The sequence below is a fragment of the Macrobrachium nipponense genome, chromosome 31, assembly GCF_015104395.2.
Source record: "Macrobrachium nipponense isolate FS-2020 chromosome 31, ASM1510439v2, whole genome shotgun sequence".
Taxonomy (NCBI): domain Eukaryota; kingdom Metazoa; phylum Arthropoda; class Malacostraca; order Decapoda; family Palaemonidae; genus Macrobrachium; species Macrobrachium nipponense.
Window position 1 is genome coordinate 40,092,689 of NC_061093.1, and position 20,952 is coordinate 40,113,640.

Genomic DNA, 20,952 nt, shown 5'->3' on the forward strand with positions numbered 1-20,952 from the left:
TTTGGCAACTAATTGACTAAATACAACTGAGCATACTGCTAAAGTCAATCTTGCAAGAGACAACAACAAAAATTGTCTCAAATAGCCTGCAGAGAATGCTCTGTTCTTGTATGAAACCCTAACAACTAAATAAGTAAACATGGCCAAGCCTATTGCTAGTGACAATCACAATAAGGAGAAAATGTGTGAGATTTCTTCAGATTAAGATCCAAAGACTAACTAGGTAAATCTCTATCTACCCCTTTCTTGACAAAACATTTTGAGCTCAAAAGAGAAGACTGCCTGTGTCCTAATTACACCAGTTCTCCCAACCACTGCCTATCCTGCCAGTGGAGGTCTTAATCTACTGAACCCTCCACCTAGGGATATGTTGATGAGGGCAACTTGGGATGGGCTTGAGTAGAGTCCTTATTAACAAAATGCCAGAGCTTGACAATGATATTAAGCCAAAGAAAGATAAATTCACCAAGGAGATAAGGTTTGTGTTCCCAACCAACAGACATCTGGGCCAAACTTTCCAATGCTAAGGGCAGAGGAGTTGCTGGAGGCCTCTGAGCTTTTGCAACACACCACCTGCAAAGCCAGAGATGACCAGGACCAAGTTAAGCCCATGCAGAAGTGTCCACACAATCAGCAACAAATAGGTTATTGTTATTCCCATTGCTCATAATGCACACCTAACACCACAGGCTCAGGCAAGTGTCCCTGGATCTAGCTAGAGAAAAAATGAGCAGTGCCACCACCCAAAGAAAAACCGTTGACAGCCACAACACCACTGGACACGGGTACCTTCGAGTCCCCTAAAAACCCAAATTGAAGGATGGCTGCTGTTTACCACCCGACACAGCTCTTCCATATTGGCATGTAAACAATTATTAACGAGCCTCACCCTCCACCTAATAGAAAGATATTATAGGCAAGATTTCATCAATCCCAACATTTAGATGTCCCTTGTAGGTGTTGCTCACTGCTGGCCCTGGACCTGTCCTCCTACCAGACTCTCCCATCTCACAGGCCCCAGGTACTTGCCTAGCTTTCAACACTTACTGAAGAAATTTGTCAGGCTGTACCTGACAAAATCCCAGATTTCCTGCAAACATGGCATACGTACACCATTACATAAGATGACAGGACATCACCTTGCACCAATTTCTGCCTCCTACTTCCAGAGCAGGTACTTGCTGCCAAGAACAACTTTTTAAAGATGGAATGTACTAAGTGCTTTTGCCAAAAAACATCCAGCTCTTGGTTTTTCAGTGCACATGGTAAAGAAAGCAGCTGGCTTGTGGTGCCCCTGCTGAAACTACAGGCATTTCAACCTCCTGACAGAGCTCGACCACTAGCCCCTTCCCAGTTTGTTAGAAATTGCTCCACCCTCCAAGTTTAGCCTGATAAGATGCTACTTTCATGTTCTAGGCCACTGCATTCTGAAAACAGCGACCATTACACTTTTAGGGACTTATAACTTTAATTATTCCGCATTTAGCCTCCTCCTTCATCGGGTACATCAAGAACACACTTGACCAAACACTAGAAAAGAAACCAAAACCTGCCCTGAAAAGTGTATCATCAGGGGCTTCCTCTGTCAAGTTACTGGGTCCTCGTGTCTCAGGAAGCATTGTGCACCCTCTAACCTCCAAGATGTCAGCTGCCAAGAAATACTAGACTCCAGCCACCATAAAAGAACTAGTATGAGAACTCACATTTATAGTAAAATACTACCACAGATTCTTTTAACCAGCATTGCCCAAATCATCGTCAGGGGCTTCCTCTTTCAAGTTACTGGGTCCTCATGTCTCGGGAAGCATTGTGCACCCTATACCCGCCCAAGATGTCAGCTGCCAAGAAATACTATAACTCCAGCCACCATAAAAGAGCTAGTATAAGAATTCATATATATAGTAAAATCCTACCATAGTCTAATGTGATTACCACAGTGGAAACACTAAGACACTCAAGTGGGGCCCCACCCAATGCAATGTCTTCAAACCAGTCAAGTGCAGATGCCACCAAAATTAATATATCCCAAACTCCCAGACCAGATTTATGCACACAAGAAAAGTCACCATGGGGCACAGTCAGAGAGCAATCAAATCAAAAGTAAACCCAACTTCTCTGTTTCTCCAGTTGGAAACTAATGCCAGCAAACTGTAGCCCTTCAAAAGAGCATTCCTGGCAACACCCCAGAGAATTAGACTTTTCCGACATCTACTGGAAGATAGGCCTTTCACCATCCTGACAAACCATCAACAACTTGTCCCATGCCTAGGGAGGAAGAAAAAAAAAAAAAAAAAATCCTTATAGCATGTATAGACAATCAGCGAGACTGAAGTGTTGATAAACTACAAAAAATATGTTGATGGCCAAAACCAGAGACTAAAGAGACTATCACACCTTCAAAACAAGCCCAAAATGGAAAAAAAACTATCTGTTTTGGCAACATTGGACAAACCATCCTCTACCTTCACAGGCCACCTACACCCAAACATTGGGCAAACCATCCTCTACCTTTACAGGCCACCTACACCCCCTTACACTAAGATTTTTTCAGGGGAAAATTTTTTTTTTTTAACCTCATCCACCCATCCAATTGAGCAACAGTCTGTTAACCCTTAAACGCCGAAGCGGTAAAAAAAAAAATGTCTCCCGTGTGCCGGAGACGTTTCAGAGTGAGCGCGGAAGCGGAAAAAATATTTTTTTCAAAAAATCACAGCGCTTAGTTTTTAAGATTAAGAGTTCATTTTTGGCTCCTTTTTTTGTCATTGCCTGAAGTTTAGTATGCAACCATCAGAAATGAAAAAAAGTATCATTATCATATATAAATAATGCGATATATGATAGCGCAAAAACGAAATTTCATATATAATTGTATTTAAATCGCGCTGTGCGCAAAACGGTTAAAGATAACAAGTTACTTTTTTTTCGTTGTAATGTACACTAAATTGCAATCATTTTGGTATATAACACATTGTAAAACGATAAAAGCAACACAGAGAAAATATTATCACAAAATAATGCATGAATTCGTAACGCGCGGACGTAAACAAATATTTTTCTCAAAAATTCACCATAAATATAAATATTGTCCTAGAGACTTCCAATGTCTTTCAAAATGAAGACAAATGATTGAATATTACTATACTGTAAGAATATTAGCTTATAAATGCAGTTTTCGACCATATCTGACGAGTTAAAGTTGACCGAATGTCGAATTTCTTTTTTATATAATTTTTTATATGCAATTATTTCGGAAATAAGAAAAGCTACAACTTTCAAATATTTTTCGTTTTATTCTACATGAAATTGCGCACATTTTCATATATAAAACTCTATCAAATGCCTAATATGAAACGAAGTAAATATTCCGAGAATGGGACTTACGCATTTCAGAGATTTGTGGCGGAGAATCCGCGCGCGGAGGGAAGGAAAGTTTTTTTTAAAAATTCACCATAAATTTAAATATTGTGCTAGAGACTTCGAATTTGTTTCACGATGAAGATAAATGACTGAATATTACTAGACTGTAAGAGTTTTATCTTACAATTGCGTTTTTCGACCATTTCGGTAGAGTCAAATTTGACCGAACATGGTTTTTTTCTATTTATCGTGATTTATATGCAAATATTTCAAAAATGAGAAAAGCTACAACCTTTAACTATTTTTTGTTGTATTAGACATGAAATTGCGCACATTTTCATATATAAAACTTTATGTAACGGCTAATTTAAAATGGTGCAAACATTACCACAATTGCACGTATGATTTTTTCGGAAGAGTTACCGCGCGGACGTAAAGAAAATGTAATTTTTTTTTATAAATTCACCATAATTCGAAATATTGTGCTAGAGACTTCCAATGTGTAGCAAAATGAAGGTAAATGCTTGAATATTACTAGAATATAAGCGTTTTAGCTTACAATTGCGTTTTTCGACCATTTCGGTAGAGTCAAAGTTGACCAAAGGTTGAAAATTTGTCACTTATCATTTTTTATATGAAAATATTTCAAAATTGATAAAAGCTACAACCATGGGTTGTTTTAGTTGTATTGTGCATGAAATTGCGCACATTTTCATATATAAAACTTTATGTAACGGCTAATTTAAAATGGTGCAAACATTACCACAATCGCATGTATGATTTTTTTCGGAAGAGTTACCGCGCGGACGTAAGGAAAAAGTTTTTTCATAAATTCACCATAAATCGAAATATTGAGCTAGAGACTTTCAATTAGTTTCAAAATTAAGGTAAATGATTGAATATTACTAAAATATAAGAGTTTTAGTTTACAATTGCGTTTTTCGACCATTTCGGTAGAGTCAAAGTTGACCGAAGGTTGAAATTTTGGCACTTATCGTTATTTATATGAAAATATCTCAAAACTGATAAAAGCTACAATCATGAGTATTTTTTTTGTTGTATTTTACATAAAAATGCGCACATTTTCATATATAATACTCCATGTAACAGCTAATTTAAAATGGTAAAAAAATTACGTCAAAGTGACGAAATAATTTCCGAGATGTGTCACAGATACTTTTTAGTGCGGCAAGAAAGAAATTCGCGCTTGCGCGCCTGCGTAACGATTGTAAACAAAACAACACCTTGATCCGTGAACTCCCAGCATCCCCCAAGGCGCGTGATTCAAGAGTTTTCGGCTGGTAGGCCTAAAAGTATTTTTCCGCGAATTTTTAAAAAAACTTTTGTATGTCGACGTAAAATACGTCCAGTCGGCACCCGAGAGACAAAAAATGTTGACGTAAAATACGTCCAGTCGGCGTTTAAGGGTTAATAATAAAAAACATTGTATGGCATAAGGGATGAAAAAAAAAAAAAAGTGAAAGCACAAGCAAAACAGTGGATGAAGTGTCAAAAGAGCGAGTTAAACGTTGGCAATCTCCCACCCTCCAGGCATCTGTCTGGGCATCGCCATGTTGATGTAGTGCAGGGGTCAGCAACCCCCGCCCCACAAAGGATTTCAGTCCAACCTGCCAACTAAACACTAGGACACTAATTATCTAATAGTTGTTACCTAATTTAAGGCATTATGGATGTGTAGTTATTGAAAAATAAGCAGAAACAAGAGTCTCTTGAAATAATTTACCATTTCTAACTGCACTTTTATTTGTATGTTAAAGAAATTGCATTATTTGTTGATTGTATTAGTTTTATCCTGTTATTCATTGTCATGGTAATTGCTTTATAGCAAAGAAAGATAAAGGAAAGGAAAACGCATCTTTGAGAAGTTCTGCAGCAAGGAGGCATTCGCGCCTGTGTTGGAGGCACCTGTTCTTGCGGTTATTCTGGAATCGTCGGGCGTGTTGTGGAGCGCAACACGCGCCAAAGTGTCGTGAGAAATGCAGCGAAATATGATGCAATATTTCTTCGAGATTCTTCTAAATAGTTCCGGTAATCTCGGGAGCCTGTGACGTTCGCTGGTAGCCCCGCCCCCAGATTGCCTTATAAATACGACTGACAAAGTAGGAGGGAGCAGATCATCAGTAAGAGTCACAGATCAGATCATCAGTAAGAGTCACAGATCAGTTCATCAGTGAGAGCTCAGCAGCAGAGATCAGAGATCATCATCAGAGAGTGATAAGAGAAGAAGGAACAGACGAAGGATCAGAGAGGAAAACTCGCTCGAGAGTTGGGTCGAATTCTGGTCAAGTTAACGTCAGGAGTGGACGACTGAGGTATTTTCGACGTTGAGCGAGCCTTGAGAGAAGAAACGTTATACAAGAGGTTTTGAGGAGTTTCTGCCCTTCAAGCATCAAGAGTATACATTGTTTTCTGCAATGTGGAGTCAAGTAGACGACAGAAGTTACAGTTCTCCTTGTGTGAAGCCACCGCTTCGAACATAGATCTCCGACGGCGCAAAACTGGCTGGCAAGTACTTTCATTACCCCACCTTTTCCCCAGTTCACGCACTTTAAGATTTTACTTGTGGTATGTAAATAGGAGACACCATTCTGCATTTATCTTTGTTAGTAAGCTTGTAAATAACCTTTGTTGTGTTTGCATAACTTTCTATATTCGTATCCCCAGTTTCAACTGTTGGCGTTGAATTCTTTTTGTTTATCATTCATATCGAACGTGGAGCGGACCTCCTCTTCTCGGGGTTCGTAACATTGTGGCGACCTTGCTTAAAATATTCAGCATTATAACAGTTTAAAACAGGGAGAATATAGAAAGAACCAGAATGAGTGAGATGGTGAAAGAGTTTACTGAGTCGGGTAAGCTCCTAGGTCTAGAGGGGAATGATCTCCGTGAGTATGTTGAGAGGAAAGAAAGAGAAAAGTATGAGAGAGAAGAAAGAGCGGCTGAGAGAGAAGCAAGGAAAATGCAGCAAGAGGTAGAAATGTTGGTAAGGCAGCAGGAAGAAAGAGAGAAGGTACGTATGCATGAGTAGGAAGAAAGGGAGGAAGAACGTATGCACGAGTTGGAAATTGCTCGGTTAAGCCAAAGTACTCGTAACAGTCGGAAAGGCGAAAACGAAAATGGAGCTGATAGGTTAGGTATGAGTACAGTGTTGAAATTAGTACCAAAGTTTGATGAGGAAGATGTACGACATATTTCATGTGTTTTGAGAAGTTAATGGAAAGAGTAGGTTCTCAGTTTTGAGTGGTAGGGCACTTACTGTGTATAGTTGCATGTCTAAGGAGGAATGTGATGATTTTGATATTGTGAAAGAAACTGTTCTTAGCGCGTACAGGTTAGTACTGGAGGCGTACTGTAAGAAATTTAGAAGTTTGAGAAAGGACGAAAATATTACGCATGTAGAATACGGTAAGAAGATAGAAAGGCTGTTTTTTGATGGGTTAACTTCTTCTAAAGTTGAGGATTTTGATGGTTTGAAGAACTTAGTGTTGTTAGAAAACTTCAAAGATAACGTATCCCCTGAGATTAAGCTTTATATAGAAGATAGGCGAGAAGTTTCTTTTGCAGGAGCAACTAGGTTAGCTGTCGAATATAGCCTAACTCATAATTTGAGTGTTAGTAAGAAACGAAATGATCCTTCGTCTGGTAGAGTACAAAACAGTAAAGGTTTCAGTTCTAGTAATAGCAATGCGAGTAAAAGTGACTACTCCTGTTATACATGCGGAAAACCTGGTCATACGTGTAAGGTTTGTAAGAGTAAAGTGGTATCTAGTGGCTCAGAATTAACTTGTTTCCGATATAATGGGAAAGGGTATTTAGCGAGAAATTGTGCAATAGAAAGGAATGATGGTAAGAAACCAGTGTCTCTAGTTAACCTTTCGTCAAGTAGGAATGATGTGATGAGAGAAACTATGAAATTTTTTTGGTGAATCTCTGTCAGAAGGCGTAGTTTCCTCTCTTGGAGGAGTAGAATCGAGAGAGGTGGTCTTGCTTCGAGACACGGGATGCTGTCTCACTGATTAGGAGAGTGTGTGTGCCGAACAGGGCAGAAATCAACATGGAAGAAAAAGTCATGTTAGGTGGATTTCCTAACACTTGTGTTCTTTGTCCTATGTTGAAGTTGAATTTAGAAGGTCAGGTAGTGTCAGGAGAAGTGAAACTTGCAGTTGTTGACAGTTTGCCTGTTGATGGCGTTCGACATTATTGTCGGTAATGACTTAGCTTTATCCAAGAATGTGAATCCTGTTGTGAGGGATATTCTAGTGCCTGAAATGGTAGTAACTAGGTCAGGTTTAGATACAGACATAGACAACGGTCATAATTTGTTCGTGGATTCGAACGAGAGTGAGTCGTGGATTGGAGCGAGAGTGAGTTTGTGGATTCGAACGAGTGTGATAGAGGTGGTGAGGTTGATCTTGGCATGAGTGTGGCTGAGAAACCTAACTCTATCGTTGACAGTGATAGCCAAGGGGAAGGTGTAGCTGTTGAAGGTAACGTAGTAAATGTACCGGTATCTAGTACTAGTTACGGTGATGAATTAGGCATGAATAAGGATGAGCTAGTCAAGTTTCAGAGAGGCGATGAGACACTAACCCAAATTTTTGAATGTGAGCTGGATGATGATCTCAATGATGTGTGTAAGGAAACTTTTTGTGTAAAGGACGGAGTTTTATGTCGTTATGTTCGTCCTAAGTCAGGTAGTAAAGGGGAAATCACCGAACAATTAGTGGTCCTAGGAAGCTTTGTGAATTAGTGTTGAAGTTAGCACATGATGAGCAAGGACATTTGGGAGTAAATAGGACTTTCAAGTGTATTAGTAGGGCGTACTTTTGGCCTAAAATGAAGAGTGACGTAAAGAGATGTTTCAAGCTGTCATAAATGCCAAATTGCCGGGAAACTGAATCAAGTAATTCCCAGAGCTCAGTTGTGTAACATTCCTTCAGTTGGTGAATCTTTTGAGAATGTATTTATCAACATGGTCGGACCTTTGTCTGTAAGTAAGGATAGAGAAGATTGCACAACTAATCTAGAGTATTAAAAAAACAATTTAAGAGATGTTTGGCAACTAGCGAAGGAGAACAGGAGTCAAGGGGACACTAAACGGAAACATGATCTTAGAGCGAAAGAGACAAATTTCTGTGTAAGAGATGAAGTTTTAGTACTAGTCCAGAAAGAAGGTTCCGCTCTACCTTATAAGTTCGAAGGTCCTTTTTCAGTGTTAGAAGGGAGGGGAAATATACATTATGGAATTGATATGGGTAAGAGTAGAGCAAAGTCAATGAATGTAAACTTGCTTCATTACTATAAAGAATGGCCCTTACCTTGGCCACCGCCAGTGTTCTATGTGACAGTGTTACTGAGAGAAATTAGTTTTGAGAAAACGCAAGAGGTGTTTTAGTATTTCAAAGTTTTAAGCAAGGTGTTTTAGTATTTCAAAGTTTTAAGCAGAGTTCAGAAAATGGAAAAAGTAAGAGGAAGGGATAATGTGATCGCTAATAGCCTCTAGAGTTTTCAGAATGAGTAGCCTAATGACCGTTTTCTGTTTTGGCACGAGTGGTTGAGTGAATGGAGAAGTATTAAAGCTTTATGCAGAATTGTTCCCCTGCTGTTTATTTCTTGTTTCTCTTTAGAAAAAAATAAAATCAGGTGATTTCAATTTTTTCTCTTTTTGGGCGGGACGTGTCATGGTAATTGCTTTATAGCAAAGAAAGATAAAGGAAAGGAAAACGCATCTTTGAGAAGTTCTGCAGCAAGGAGGCATTCGTGCCCATGTTGGAGGCGCCTGTTCTTGCGGTTGTTCTGGAATCGTCGGGCGTGTTGTGGAGCGCAACACGCGCCAAAGTGTCATGAGAAACGCAGCGAAATATGATGCAATATTTCTTCGAGATTCTTCTAAATAGTTCCGGTAATCTCTGAAGCCTGTGACATTCGCTGGTAGCCCCGCCCCCAGATTGCCTTATAAATACGACTGACGAAGTAGGAGGGAGCAGATCATCAGTAAGAGTTACAGATCAGATCATCAGTAAGAGTCACAGATCAGTTCATCAGTGAGAGCTCAGCAGCAGAGATCAGAGATCATCATCAGAGAGTGATAAGAGAAGAAGGAACAGACGAAGGATCAGAGAGGAAAACTCGCTCAAGAGTTGGGTCGAATTCTGGTCAAGTTGTCGTCAGGAGTGGACGACCGAGGTATTTTCGACGTTGAGCAAGCCTTGAGAAGAAACGTTATACAAATGAGGTTTTGAGGAGTTCCTGCCCTTCAAGCATCAAGAGTATACATTGTTTTCTGCAATACGGAGTCAAGTAGACGACAGAAGTTTACAGTTCTCCTTGTGTGAAGCCACCGCTTCGAGCATAGATCTCCGACGGCACAAAACTGGCCGGAAAGTACTTTCATTACCCCACCTTTTTCCCAGTTCACACATTGTAAGATTTTACTTGTGGTATGTAAATAGGAGACACCATTCTGCATTTATCTTTGTTAGTAAACTTGTAAATAAACCTTTGTTGTGTTTGCGTATCTTTCTATATTCGTATCCCCAGTTGCAACTGTTGGTGTTGAATTCTTCTTGGTTATCATTATATCGACCTTGGAGCGGACCTCTCTCACGGGCCGTAACATTCATGCAGTAAAATAAGAAACCTTGTTTAAATAATATTACATCAACTGTTTTTTTCTTTAAACCTCCAGACCAAGGCAGCCTTCTGGACAGCACACTGAGGTAAAGACAATTGATTATAGTACATTAGATATCATGACCCTCCTCAGAGACATTGCTTAACTCAGTGTAAAGACAATTGATTATAGTACATTAGATATCATGACCCTCCTCAGAGACATTGCTTAACTAACTGTCTGGCTCGCTCACTCTAAAAGGTTGCCAACCCCTGATGTAGTGGGATCTCTACCCTCCCCCTCCAGTGGGATCAGGTACATCTTCACAGCAACAGAGAAGTCCATTGTATGGCCAGAAGCTATCTTGGTGAGAGAAACGATAACAAGCGCCTGCACCAAGGCACTACTTCTCAATGGTTTGTCTAGCCATTTGCCATCCCCAATGTCATAACTTTTGACAGAGGCCCAATTTTCACCACCAGGAAATGGGCTAAGTTAATGTGTTCAAACATGCACTGTGCCACAGCAGATAACCCAGCTGTCAGTAACGTGGTGGAAAAACCCATCGATCATTCAAGGCAGTACTCAATGTCAGGTGTAATGGACCTGACTAATTGCACCTGGCAATATTACAATTACCCTCGATCTTCCTCAGCTTACCACCTCCAAATAAAAAATAAATGCCTTGACTATGGAAATGGTATTCAGCAAAACTATTTAAATCTCAGGTTCATCTTGGCAAGCAACCCCAACTATTCAAAAGAACTATCAAGACAAAATGAAGTAAGCATGCTGATCAAAGATAAAATGGTTGACTAATGTGATAGAAATGGTGTCGGTTGTTGTATAAGTGTTATGGTTTTTTTTTTTCTGGTTTACTGCAGTCAGAAAGAAAGGAAGGTTTACTGCAGTTGGAAAGAAAGGAACAAAAGCAAGCACTTTTGAAGAACAGATTACCAGATACATTCACAGAAGTACCTCAGTCCAGAAGGTGTATTAGTAAGAAAAGACCTACAATAAGAACATATGGAACAGCCATAGTTAGTTTCTAAAATGTGATGGTCAGTGGGAACAACCTTCAAAAAGGCAAGTAAAAGGCTGCAGAAGAATACAAAGTGTAACATCAAGGAAAGGTTATACTGAAACATGGTGAAATAAAGATGTATAAAGGGGTTATTGATGTTAGTAATTTATATCTGTAACATAAGATGTAGAGTGAAGTTTGTGGCAAGTGCACCAGAAGAATTTTTATAAGTGTTGGGTCCCATCAAAGTTGAGTTGTAACACCATTGCTGTTTATCAGATTAGTAGAGGACAGCAAATTAGTAGAGGAAGCTACAGTGAAAAAAAAAAAGTCTCATGGGAGCTGCCATTTGCTGATGATCTGTGTTAACAGCAAATCTAACGTAGACTACAAAGAAATGGTGAAACAGTAGAGGAATGGAATGGAGATGTGAAAACAAACAAGCACAATAAAAATACTTTTGAAGAAATTGATACAAGTCAGTAGTATTAGGAGTATCCTTCTCACAAGCTGGACCAGCTGAAGAATCTTGGTAAACAAGATAGTAGACTGGCAAGAGTAAACCCTCATTTGCCTAACTCTCACCACTTAATTCTTTTGGCAACGGGGTCAGAGTGCGGCAGTTGAGCTGGGTACAACTTACATAAGAAAGGCTGTAGAAAAATGACATTTTTGAAAGTAAAATATATTTTCCCCTAACTATGCAAACCTGGAGTCCTTTACTTAGGATAGGTTTCAGCTGAGCTGCAATCTATCCTAAGTAAAGGACAGAAGGTTTGTATACGGTGTAGGAACAATATAAGTTGCTTCAAAATTTGCTACATGTTCCTGTTGGTATAACCATTGCTTTTCATCTTAGTACCCTTAGAGGGGCAGTAAGGCCAAGCCAGTATCTGGAACTCTATTCCACCCGAGTATATCATGCTCCTGGTTGCACATGCAAAGAAGGGATGCATGACTCCTGTAACGGTGGATTAGTTGAGATAGAAGTACGGCCATGGGCAGATTAATTGAGTAAGGAACAAAGGGTTCACAGAACCATGACATCCTCCATGGGAGTTGCTGATATGGTGGGTAGCTTATTCTGGCTGTTACCATGTAATAGATGAAAAAAAAAAGCTTTACCATAACCTTCCCTTTTATTAAAAGAGGAAAAACAAAGGGTAATACATTCTAAACCACTCTGAACAGGTGGCCACTTCCCAGCAGAAGCTGCTTGGGAAGAGGAAAGGGGAAGGAAGGGGAAAGACCATTCAAGACTTATTCACACTTCCAAATTCATGTCAAGCCTCAGTACATACTTAGTGCACAACTTGAGCAGCCACCACCACTGGTCCTAAGGAGAAAGTGTACAAGGACTTGTGGGCAACATCCCTTGAGTTTAAAGGGCCAGACCATTGCCTCCATTACATGAAACACTGAGAAGTTCTTTAGAAGGGCAAGAGAAAGTTTAACACCCCTAACTTTGTGTGGTGTCAACAAAAAGGAAGACCAATTTCCTCTGGATAACCTCAAAAAGCTAGAGAGAGGAATGTTCCAGGGCATTTCCTTACACCTATCTATAATACCAACATCTCTTCACTCCAGCCTCAAGGACTGGCTTCTTTTCTGGTATTAATTTACAGCATGGACTGAAAATGGCAGCAAATCATCTAATGTAATAACAACCATCTCACAAGAAGAGAAGGAACCCCACCCTTCCCAATGTTGAATGAAGTAAGAGGTGACGTACTTCCCCTATTCTTTGTTTGTTTGTTTTTATGGTGTTTTTACATTGCATGGAACCAGTAGTTATTCAGCAATGGGACTTCCCCTATTCTTTGTCGAGGCTCAAGCCACAAGAAAAACAGTTGTTAGGTCTCCTGTCAACAGAACTCAACAGAGCCCTTGTAAAAGGCTTTGAAACACACAAGTCCCATCCTGAGGGCCGAGGCTCCCAAGGAGGGCAAGATTGTTTTGAAGTTTCTTATAAACATTGATAACTCTACCAAAGTGGAGGAGGGTCCAATCCATTCGGTTTGATAACCTGAGATAAGGATGAACGATAGCCTTTTATTGCAGGAACTTAGAAGTACCTGGTGAAGCTTGATGATGAAATCTGTGATCCATAACAGATAACCCAGAGATCACACACTTCTACGACACCAATCTTGGAAAATTACCTGCTTCCCCTGGTACATATTTACAGAACAATGATAGAGATTACATTTACACAGAAGAATGGAGGTACCTCACTGCCCTGCGAGAAAACCTCTGTTTCTCTTGATAACCTCAAGAGTGAAAACAAAGACTGAACTACCAAATAGTATGTGTCGGCATGGGACACAGTTGACTGACATAGGAGGGTGAGCACAGAGGAAACTCTCTTAGCCTCAACCATGATTTTGCCACTAGATCGGAGTACCACTAGGTGTTTAGCCAACAAACTGCCACCTAAGTCATCCTAAGACCTAGGATGATGAAAACTGGTGACCACCCTATGAAGGAGACAGAAATGTAAGAAGGTGTACATATCCAAATTGTCCCAGGGATGATGGAATACATGCTCCATTGCTGCCCACAAGTCTGGGAATGGCGAACAGGAGATAAGTTTTTGTTAAATCTAATTGCAAACATCACTCAATGGAGGCCCCATTTTTCAAAGCATCTCGGATTTATCTGGCTGACAGCTTGAAGATCCTCCCACACGTGAATCTGGAATGCCAAATGGCACAGGGTCAAAGACTAACATAGAATATTTATTGCCATAAGCAATAACAGTAACATTGTCATCCATCAACACCAGAGAGCCCTCTGAACTGAACTTGGAACACTTTCCAGAAAACCAATTAACATTTCCAAGACACATGTGCAGATGCAGTGCCTCTTACATCAACACACCTGCAGCTCTTTCCCTAGGTACATCCATCACTTCTTCAATGTAATGGTAAACAGAAGCATTTCATTTCTGGAGGGAGGGAGCCCAATGGATCTCCCCTCAGATGTCTGTTATCTAGCTCTCAAAGAATGCCTCTTTTCAGATAGCACTTAAAAGGATGAACAGAGCACAACAGCACCTAGTTTTCCAACATCGAAGTCTTGAAGAGAGGGGGTGGAGAAAATCTCAAATTAATTGTCTGCAGCTGATAGGTGCTGAGGTCTTCTACCAACCCCTGGATGTAAGAGAAAGTGAGGGAAATCCACCCTTCCCAATGTCAAATGAGGTAAGACAGGCAATGTGGCTCCCCTACTGTTTGATGGACTCAAGCCAAGAAACAAACAATCTTCTGCCAACAGAACTCAACAGTAGCTTAAAAAGGGAGGCCTTTTAAAGGGATGAATAACTTATGATGCATCCTACTCAGTGTTTGAAAGGTCCAGTGCCTTCAAGCTGCCTGATAGCCTTTCACTGCAAGAAGAGAGATACTCTTCTCAGTGAATTTAAATAATGGAGAAACTAATACTACATCCAGGTACTACCAGGAGACCTGATCCCTTCCTCACTAGAACGCTGGCTCCTACTGCTGCAAAGGGACAACATCTTCACTTTTTAGGAAGAGGTTTAGATGTCAATTTCTTGATAGCCTTGGACATTGGCTCTCAGTCTGAATTGTGACCTTGTCTACCCCCCCCCTCCCCTCAAAGGGCAACCATTGTACAGAGGAAGAGCCTTTAAGCACTCCGAGAGGCTTCAGCACTCAAGAGTTGAAACCTCCATAGAAAGTTTTGAAGATTGTGCCAACAAGTCCTGAGTTGCCTTTCTTTGCAACTTGGAACCGATACATACCACTTAGCACCGCTAGTGAAAAAGGAAATCATGAACTAATGGGGAAAACAAAAGCACTGACTTCTGCGCTGAAGATACACCTTTAAAGGTAAAGGAATACCAAAGCTCATTTTTCTCAAATATCCCCACAATAAACATGGATGCCAACTCAAGGGAGCCACCCTAACCACTCTGTCAATACAAGAAAAATAGCAAAGAAAGATCAGCAGGAATACACGGATGATCTTAAGATCATAGCACCTACTGCACAATCCATTAAGCTGATCACATTAAACACCTTGAAGAGATTTCTTAGAAAGTTATCCAGCTTGGGCAACAAAAAAAATGTCACTTTAGCAGTCACAAAAAACAGATCTTTGTGAACAAGTATGGAAAGAAACAGAAGACAACCTTCCCTTGCTCTCTTTAGTCTGCTAACCAGCAGTCTATGAAGCAGATAGCACCATAGTATTGGGTAGTTTAACTGTATCCGAGGATAAACTACTCATTTGGAAGGCTGTAAAGTTCTTCAAAAAGAAACAAAGAAGGGAAGCATAAACACTTGGAGGCGGAGCCTCATCCAGATTTGATTCTCTTCTTCTGCTGAAACAAACCGGCAACAAAGTAGCCTCTACTGCATGAGAGGCAAGTGGAAAGTTTGAGAAAAACCTAAAATGACATCCGAATACTGTTGGATGAGGGCCCAAGTTGGGTCCAATACTGTCGAAGTAGTACTTGAGAAGCAGATGAATTAAGTGCTGGTGCCAGCGGGTGCCTTGCCTTCAGTGGGTGCTCAATGAGCGTTTGGAAGCGGTATGCTCGACTACTGGGCGGTCACTAAACTGCTTGGAGACTACTGAGCGTTTTAGCACCAATGGTGCTCTGCTGCTAATGGGCTCTCTGGCGCCAATGGGTGCTCTAATACCAATGGGTGTATTGATGCTAAAGGGTGTTTGGGAGCACAAGAACAGTCCTTAAGTCTTGTAACTCACACCATTAGGTGCTCAGACGAGCACTCAGAATGTAAATGAACTGACGATCTTTCCGACACTACAAGGGGCGCTCAGACTGAAAAAATGAACTTTCTGGGAAAACAATATGTTGAAAAGCCCTCTGGACTATCCCAGAAACTACAAGAAGGTCTCATTTCTTGAGCCTTCTTGGGAGGCTACAAGAAGGTCTCATTTCTTGAGCCTTCTTGGGAGGCACCTGAGGGGTGCTAGATACATCCACTGCCAACCATTTCAATGGTCAGTATTCTTCACTGGAGTGTCACCAGCAGGGCTTGAATCCTCAGAACTAGGGGAAAACAATTACTGGAAAAGGTGCCTTTCTACTGGTTGTCTGTCATCACCTGGGATTTGCTGTAGGTGTGACCAAGAGGCCAAGTATGTGGTAGACCCCTTGGACTCCGCTGGACTGCCAGTATGTCCCCTCCCACAGGGAAAATGACGGGCTGAAGTGTAGGATATCCAGCCAGCCACTTCCACTACACTTCCATGATGTTATCTTATTAGTGGCTGTCTGTTGAGACCCTGATGAGAGGTTCAACTCAGGAGCAGCTACCCGGAGCCAAAACCTGGCATAAACACAACACTAGGATCCATAACTCAAGAAGTCTGGACAAGCACACTATATATATGAACTCCTTTTCAATGGTTGTCAGTCGAAACCTGCAGACAACAGTCGACTGAGGGGTAGCAATCCGGGGGCAAACCCTATGAACCCCCATACACTGACAGTATGCCCAAGGTCCTTTAAATATACTCGGAGAGGTCGGCTCATCAGTGAGCTACGCGCATGTGGGCGGAGCTTTCATGACGTTAAGTTTCGGAGACGGTGGCCGAGGTTTGACCTGACTAGAGGTAGTCTTACTTGGTCTCTGTCACGTTTATTAACTTCCAGCAGCCATGCCTTCCATTTTTGCTGTATTTGGATGTCATAGTAATAGCAAAATGACCATTAATTAGGGTATTCGATATTTTAGTTTCCCAAAAGAAGAAAAAACGAAGAAGAAATGGATGCATGCTTGCAAATGCGCAGACGATGTTTACTGGAAGCGTGCTCTTCTCCAGAAGTCTCTGTTCAAGAAATTATTGCACAGCCTGAAGAGAGTTCTGAACAAAATACAATTAACAAGTAGAGGAAGTGGAAGAGCTAAAAAAAAAAATAGAGCATTTGGAAAAGACCGATCAAGAACTGAAACTGGTTATTTGAATGGAAGGGTGCAGAACCTAAGTTTCACATTAACATAAATAAACAAGTTATTTCAACCTGTGCTAAGTACAACACAGATAATGCTCTCATAACTAATAAGCTTGTCAGTCAATGGCGCGATGAAGACATATCGTCAGCTTTCACTCTCAGAGGCATGAGCACCAAAAGCTATTCATATTTGCGAACTAAAAGAGGATTTCCTCTGCCATCAAAAAGTACACTGAACAAACGAGCGCAAAATCTGAAATGTGAGCCGGTTATTTTTCATTTGGTTCTGTCACTGATGAAGGCAAAATAAAAATCAATGACGGAAATACAAAAACTTGCCGTTATTTCAGTTGATAAAATGAATATTGGTAGTAAGTGGAGTTATGACAAAGGGATGGACGTTTTGTATGAACCTCATGATAAAGTTCAAGTGGTTAAGAGGTTTGATGGGAAGCTGGAAGCAACTCATATACTAGCAATATGATGACTGATATTATTATAAATGTTGAAAAAACTCGCTTTGCCGTTGAGGCAATTGTCCATGATCTTGGACCTAATAATTTGCGGGTTTGGAAAGAATTCGGGATTGATCCCCTTTACCCTGAGAAAGTCACTTTTAAAAACCCATGTGCTGACAGGAATGTCTTCTTATTTGCTGATGCTCCCATTTGGTAAAGTTAATTGGCATTCATTTTCTGGACCACGGATTTCTTATGGAAAATGGAAACAGTGTATCTGATGCCTGTGTCCGTGAAATGCTAATGAAAACCGTATCAGAGTATGCCTTAGCATATAAAATTAATGAAACGCATATCAATGTAAGTGGCTTACAAAGACAGAGTGTAAAGTATGCTGTACAGCTACTTACAAAGTCATGTACTAAGGCATTGTATTTTTTAGGAGAAAGGGCCTTACTAGATAGCAACAATTGGAAGGAAACTGCCGATTTTATAGCTACAGTGAATGAATGGTTCGATGTCATGAATTCCTCTATGATGTTCGGTGACATAAAAGACCGCAATGCATTTGGGATAAATTTGGATAGCCAGAAAAAGGTGCTTTACAAAAATGGTCGATGCTATGCTGGGAATGATGGTAAAACCAAACCCAAAATTGAATTGCTTTACAAATTCTAAAAAGTTGTAATATTATCTGTCACTCAATGATTGGGCTACATAACATGCTAAAACAGTCATGACATTTCTTTTTTATGACACGGAGATTAATTCAAGACTGTCTTGAAAGTTTTTTGGATGCATCAGCAGAATGAGGGGTTCTCATGATCATCCCAATGCAGTTAATTTTAAATATAGATTGAAAAACTTTTTTCTAGGTTGGGATATTGAAGCTTGACCCGTTATCCCATGAAATGGTATCATCTGGACGTGATGGAAACGGACATGATAAATCTTTCCATGACAGGGAACTGGCCTTAGAAATATGTGTGATAAACATCATTTTTACAGACCTGGAATTTGACGTGGATCTTAAGAATGACGAAATGTTCTCTGAGGAAACAGAATTTGCTAAATGTCAGAAATCAGGAGACACCACGGGATCTGTTATCGAGGAAGAGTCCTTAAAATATATCGGTGGATATGCAGTGAAAAAGTTTTCCTTTAAATATCCAAATATAGGGTACATTGTTAACAGCAAGACGTCAGAGACATGGGTCCATTATATAAGTGAAGGAAAACATTATGCACCATCAGACGACTTTTTTTCTAAACTGAAAATTTGTAGAGAAATTTTACAGCCAATTCATGGCTATGGTCTTAGACCAGGAACGGAATGCATAAAAACAATGGCTGTTGAAATGAAATCTGCTGTCGCTGGTGTTGCTGACGAGGTTGTGGAATTTTTTGCCAAAATATCAGTGTGTTTTAGAATGCGGCAGCCTTAACAACAATTATCGACGAGTAAAAAGAAACAGAGGACTTGCAGGACTACAGTAAGAAAACCCATGAAAACAACAACTTATTTTTTCCCCTCAGGGTCCACACCTGGCTCGGTGAGAAACAAACTCATGCATATATCAATTCCTTCACCATTAAACTGTCATCTTTGTTCTGTTAATCTGTTAGAATTGAAATGAGAGTTCATTGTACCAAAACAACTTTCTCTATGTTAATCCTTAACTCGTTGTATAGGATTTAGTACCAAGGACAACTTTCTCTACGTTAATCCATACCTCCTTGGTTAGGGATAAGTGACGATCAATACATTACAGTATTTGTGTTCCCTTGAAAGGTACCTCTATTCCTTATGACACTTTTGTTAAGAAGCATCAGATTATTATGAAACTTTGAAGTATGGTCTTTCATAAGGAACATCTGTAACTTTAAGTAAAAACAATAAAAATATTTTATACATTAAGAAGTATTTTTTTTGGAAAGGTATCCTTGCATCGTGTTACTACGTATACCTGTCAGAGTCAGTGCTGTCAGGGGAGACTGTTCGTATCGTGACGTCATGCGCAGAGGGAACGTATTTTCGCTCGCTGATGAGCCGACCTCTCCCAGTATATTTAAAGGACCTTGAGTATGCCTACTGCCAGGTTTAGGGGAATATGACAGGGACTGAATTAGGAAATCTGATGGAGCTGGAAAGCTATATCCTCCACTAAACATCCAGTAAGACGCCTTTCCAATTGGCTGTCTGTCAATACCTGGGACTGGCAACAGGTTTGACCGAGGGAGCCACTATTGTGTAACCCCCCCCCCCCCCCCCCCAAGCCTCCCTTGAACTTCCAGTTTGCCTCCTAGATCACAAGAATCTGACAGGGACCTTTCGTCTAGGAGAATCGATGGACAAATGGTCACCTCCTCCATTGCACAACACTTCAATATCACAGGGTTAATATTTCTAACCCTGACACAAAACTGGCAATGGCATGGGAAGGAAGCGAGGGAGCCAGCCACAGAAGCAAGTGGATAACATTATATGGCTAGTAATAGGAAAGAAAATAATGATAATGTATGTGCTGACTATACCCTTTATTTGGTTCATGTACAGCCCTCCACAGGGATGAATCCCTCTGGAGGGTTCTTGTAGTTTTTTTTTTTAAAACAGGTGCTGCTTATATTTTATTGAGTGTTTTCTCGTCAGCCATACATTCGTCCAGAAAAGGATCTTTAGTTGTTTTCTTCTTTATGATCTTCAATTTAGGCATGTGGTGTTGACCATGGGTGCTCATGGATGCTTTTGGGTGCTTATGCACAGTCCTGGGTGCTCATGATGCCCTGGAGCTTATGAGCACTTATGGACCCTCTGGTGCTTATGGGAGCTTTGGCATTGACGCTTGAGCCACTAAAGCCTCTGCGCCAGATGGTAGAAGGCGATAGTGTGCACCATAACACGCTCATAGTATGACCTGGCGTCATGCTGAAGTGAGTGCTTCTGCTGGAAGAGAGGAGCTTTCACAATCTCCGCATCAACTTCTTTATACAGGAAATGAAAAACATGTCCAAAAAGTCTTCAAATTGCACTGTTGAAGCGATTACTATCCCAAAGTAATTGCTGGGGCAGACTCTCGGCTGACGATAACATTGTCTTACATAAGCACCGTTCTCTCCTACTACTTTCTGCCCATACATTTCAATTCTCTGCAAGAGAAAATGCTACAAATCTTGGCCTACAGGAATGACATAAGAAACAAGAATTCCATTTTTAGGGCAAAACAATATTGGTGGCTCACACTAAGCATTCATGAATGACTTTTAAGGCAATTTGTTCAATGATGTCTAGTGAATTGCCTAGTCTCTGTATACATCATCTATGTAAACATTTTTGGCCTTAGTGAATGGCATAAGATTCCAGATTTTTTTTTTTTTTCTTTTTTAGGACAAAGCTAAATCGGCGGCTCACAAGAAGCCTATGAATGACGAGCAATCACTAATAACTTTTAAGGCAATTGTTTAACAACGTCTAGTGAATCGCTTACGCCTTATAAACAACATTGATGTACTCGTAAAATCTGGGCTAACG

The 20,952-nt window shown here is 40.4% G+C and overlaps 1 protein-coding gene and 1 long non-coding RNA gene across 10 annotated transcripts in view; one reads left to right on the forward strand and one right to left on the reverse strand.

The window, feature by feature from the left end:
• LOC135206907 (uncharacterized) overlaps positions 1-11,615 on the forward strand; it is a 497,699-nt gene extending 486,084 nt beyond the window's left edge. Inside the window, exon 8 of one of the 2 annotated variants that reach the window (XR_010312839.1) lies at positions 10,067-11,615. This is a non-coding gene — a long non-coding RNA (uncharacterized LOC135206907). Of the gene's footprint in view, positions 1-5,203; positions 9,899-10,066 lie in introns of those variants that run through there. The other variant, XR_010312840.1, reaches the window with a different exon arrangement.
• Positions 1-20,952, reverse strand: part of LOC135206905 (guanine nucleotide-binding protein G(o) subunit alpha) — a 676,543-nt gene that overhangs the window by 24,641 nt on the left and 630,950 nt on the right. The gene's annotated exons all lie outside the window — the stretch shown is intronic.